Here is a 5123-nt window from a genome sequence, read left to right as displayed (position 1 = left end):
ACATATACTGTCAATTGATTTTCAGAGAATTTGTGAAATAAACTGCGTGGGAAAAGTATAGCCTTTTCTAGAAATTGTGCTGGAACATCTTGACAACATATTAAAAAAAGTGAACTTTGGTAAATTTCTTATATCACAGAAAATGGAATATAAATCTAAGCATGGACATAAAACTATATATCTTTTCCAAGAAAATATTAAAAAAAAATTTTTACCTTAGCTAAGGTGAAGATTTCTTAGTAAAAACTCAAAAAGAAAAAAAAAATTTAATCAAAACAGCAGATGGAAAAACAAAGTTTAAAAATTAACAGTAGTTTAGGGGATTCCAGAACAACATCAGACACATTCACATTTGCATTATAGGCGTTTCAGAAGGAGAAGAGAGAAAGAAGTTGAAAATGATTTGATAAGATTATGGTTATAAAATTCCCAAACATGAAGACACAAAACAGATACTCAGGTACAGGAAGAACAGAGTTTGACATATGAGACCCACATCAAGACTTATTATAATTAAAATGGCATATGTTAAAGAAAGAATTCTAAATGCAGCAAAAAGAAAAAGTCACATAGGAAGGAACCCCAATAAGGGTATGAGCTGATTTTTCATCAGAAACTTTGCATGCCAGAAGGGAGTAGAATAATATATTTCATATGGTGAAAGGAAAATAAAAAAAAAGAAAAAACATACTGTCTAGGATACTTTAACCTGAAAGGTTATCATTCAGAATTGAAGAAAAGATAAAATGCTTCCTAGATAAGCAACAATAAGAGTTCACTTATACTAAACTGACCTTACAATTAGTGTCAAAGTTTCTTCTTTAAGTGAAAGGGAAAGGGCTGTAACAAGACATAGGAAATTGTAGGAAGGAAAACAATAGAAAAAAGAGGATAACAAACAAGGATATATTGTATAGCTCAGGGAATTCTGCTCAATGTTATATGGCAGCCTGGATGGGAGGGGAGTTTGAGGGAGAACGGGTATCTATATGTGGCTAAGTCCCTTTGCTGTCCACCTGAAAACATCACAACATTGTTAATCACCTATATTCCAACACAAAAAAGAAGGTTTAATAAAAAATGAATATTATGAGAACACATATGAAAACAAATTGGACAGTCTTAGAAGAAAGGGATAAATTCCTAGAATTATATAATTTTCCAAAACTGAATCAGGATGAGGTATGTAATCTGAATAGACAAAATACTAGTACTGAAATCAAATTTGTAATATAAGTCAAATCAGCTACCAATAAATAGAAGTCAAGAATTGGATGGCTTCACAGGGGGATTGTACCAAGCACATTAAAGAAGAGTTAATATCTACCCTTCTCAAACTACTGAAAAAATTTTAAGAGGGAACATTCCCATTTTCACTTTATCAGGCCAAATTAGGCCATTAAACTAATACAAAAATAAGAGAAAGACATTACAAAAAAAAAAAAAAAAGGGAAAATCACAAGTCAATAATCCTGATGAATATGGAAGCAAGACTAGTCAATAAAATATTAGCATGCCAAATTCAACTATATTTCTCTTTTTATGGCTGAGTAATATTCTACTACTTTATTCTGTGTATCTGAGTCTGCTTCAGTTTGTTATATTTATTTTTAGGTTCCACACATATGTGAAAATATTTATACAGTATTTTTCTTTTTACGTCTGACTTAATTTACTAAATATTATACCCTTCTGGTCCATCGATGCTGTTGTAAACAGTAAAATTTGTCCTTTTAGGTTGAGTAATATTCCATTTGGGGCTTCTCTTATAGCTCAGTTGGTAAAGAATCTGCCTGTAATGCAGGAGATCTGGGTTTGATCCCTGGGTTGGGAAGATCCCCTGTTGAAGGGAATGGCAACCCACTGCAGAATTCTTGCCTGGAGAATCCCATGGACAGAGGAGCCTGGCAGGCTACCGTCCATAGGATCACAAAAGTCAGACACAGCCTAGTAACTAAACCACCACCAATATTACATTTATATATGTATGTATATAATTATATGTAATAGAATATTACTCAGCTATATATTTACATGTGAAAGTATGTGAAAAATGAAGTCGCTCAATCATGTCCGACTCTTTGCAACCCCATGGACTGTAGCCTATCAGGGATAGGTTCATGGTATTTTCCAGGCAAGAGTGCTGGAGTGGATTGCCATTTCCTTCTCTAGGGGATCTTCCCAACCCAGGAATTGAACCTGGGTCTCCTCCATTGCAGGCAGACCCTTTACCGTCTGAACCACCAGGGAAGCCCGTGTATTTACATATATACATATAAAATAAAATATCATACACCATGATCAAGTGAGATTTATTCCAGGGATGCAATCAATGTGATAAACCACATTAACAAAACAAAGGATAAAAATCTCATGACCATCTTGATAGGTGAAACAAATGCCTTTAACAAAATTAACACTCATATATGATGATAGCTTTCAACATAACTGGTAGATAGGAAATATATCTCAACATAATAAAGGCTTGCATGTATCTGTGCTCAGTTAGTTCAGTCATATCTGACACTATGTGACCTTATGGACCATAGCCCACTAAGCTCCTCTTGTCCCTCATGTCTCCCCCAAATCCCAAAGTCCATCGGATTTTCCAGGCAAGAATGCTGGGTTGGGTTGCCATGTCCTACTCCAGAGTATCTTTCCAACCCAGGAATCAAACCCCTGTCTCCTGCACCTTCCTGCACTTCAAGAAGATCCTTTACCATTCAGCTACCAGGGAATCTCAATAATAAGGGCCCTCTATAAAGAGCAATATTGCATAGGAACCTGGAATGTCAGGTCCATGAATCAAGGCAAATTGGAAGTGGTCAAACAAGAGATGGCAAGAGTGAACATCAACATTCTAGGGATCAGAAAACTAAAATGGACTGGAATGGGTGAATTTAACTCAGATGGCCATTATATCTACTACTGTGGGCAGGAATACCTTGGAAGAAATGGAGTAGCCATCATGGTCAACAAAAGACTCTGAAATGCAGTACTTGGATGCAATTTCCAAAATGACAGAATGATCTCTGTTCGTCTCTGAGCCAAAACATTCAATATAGCATTTATCCAAGTCTATGCCCCAACCAGTAACACTGAAGAAGCTGAAGTTGAATGGTTCTATGAAGACCTACAAGACCTTTTAGAACTAACACCCAAAAAAGATGTCCTTTTCATTATAGGGCTGGAAAGCAAAAGTAGGAAGTCAAGAAACACCTGGAGTAAGAGGCAAATTTGGCCTTGGAATGCGGAATGAAGCAGGGCAAAGACTAATAGAGTTTTGCTAAGAAAATGCACTGATCATAGCAAACACCCTCTTCCAACAACACAAGAGAAGACTCTACACATGGACATCACCAGATGGTCAACACCGAAATCAGATTGATTATATTCTTTGCAGCCAAAGATGGAGAAGCTCTATACAGTCAACAAAACCAAGATCAGGAGCTGATTGTGGCTCAGATCATAAACTGCTTATTACCAAACTCAGACTTAAATTGAAGAAAGGAGGTAAAACCACTAGACCATTCAGGTATGACCTAAATCAAATCCCTTATGATTATACAGTGGAAGTGAGAAATAGATTTAAGGCCCTAGATCTGATAGATAGAGTGCCTGATGAACTATGGATGGAGGTTCGTGACATTGTACAGGAGGCAGGGATTAAGACCATCCCCATGGAAAAGAAATGCAAAAAGGCAACATGGCTGCCTGGGGAGTCCTTACAAAGAGCTGTGAAAAGAAGAGAGGCGAAAAGCAAAGGAGAAAAGGAAAGATATAAGCATCTGAATGCAGAGTTCCAAAGAATAGCAAGAAGAGATAAGAAAGCTTCTTCAGCGATCAATGCAAAGAAATAGAGGAAAACAACAGAATGGGAAAGACTAGAGATCTCTTCAAGAAAATTAGAGATATCAAGGGAATATTTCATGCAAAGATGGGCTCGATAAAGGACTGAAATGGTATGGACCTAACAGAAGCAGAAGGTATTAGAAGAAGAGGTGGCAAGAATACACAGAAGAACTGTACAAAAAAGATCTTCACAACCCAGATAATCATGATGGTGTGATCATTCATCTGGCTCCAGAGCCAGACATTCTGGAATGTGAAGTCAAGTGGGCCTTGGAAAGCATCACTACGAACAAAGCTAGTGGAGGTGATGGAATTCCAGTGGAGCTATTTCAAATCCTGAAAGATGATGCAGTGAAAGTGCTGCACTCAATATTTCAGAAAATTTGGAAAACTCAGTAGTGGCCACAGGACTGGAAAAGGTCCATTTTCATTTCAATTCCAAAGAAAGGTAATGCCAAAGAATGCACAAACTATCACACAATTGCTCTCATCTCACATGCTAGTAAAGGAATGCTCAAAATTCTCCAAGCCAGGCTTTAGCAATACATGAACCATGAACTTCCTGACGTTCATGCTGGTTTTAGAAAAGGCAGAGGAACCAGAGATCAAATTGCAAACAACTGCTGGATCATGGAAAAAGCAAGAGAGCTCCAGAGAAACATCTATTTCTGCTTTATGGGCTATGCCAAAGCCTTTGACTGTGTGGATCACAATAAACTGTGGAAAATTCTGAAAGAGATGGGAATACCAGACCACCTGACCTGCCTCTTGAGAAACCTATATGCAGGTCAGGAAGCAACAGTTAGAACTGGACATGGAACAACAGACTGTTTCCAAATAGGAAAAGGAGTACGTCAAGGCTGTATATTGTCACTCTGCTTATTTAACTTATATGCAGAGTACATCATGAGAAATGCTGGACTGGAAGAAATACAAGCTGGAGTCAAGATTGCCGGGAGAAATATCAATAAGCTCAGATATGCAGATGACACCACCCTTATTGCAGAAAGTGAAGACGAACTAAAAAGCCTCTTGATGAAAGTGAAAGTGGAGAGTGGAAAATTTGGCTTAAAGCTCAACATTCAGGAAACGAAGATCATGGCATCCGGTCCCATCACTTCACGGGAAATAGATGGGGAAACAGTAGAAACAGTGTCAGACTTTTTTTTTGGGGGGGGGGCTCCAAAATCACTGCAGATGGTGACTGCAGCCATGAAATTAAAAGGTGCTTACTCCTTGGAAGAAAAGTTATGACCAACCTAGATAGCATG

The sequence above is a fragment of the Budorcas taxicolor genome, chromosome 4 (assembly GCF_023091745.1).
Source record: "Budorcas taxicolor isolate Tak-1 chromosome 4, Takin1.1, whole genome shotgun sequence".
Lineage (NCBI taxonomy): Eukaryota > Metazoa > Chordata > Mammalia > Artiodactyla > Bovidae > Budorcas > Budorcas taxicolor.
The sequence above is the reverse complement of the archived record's forward strand: the minus strand, read 5'-3'. Positions refer to the sequence as shown.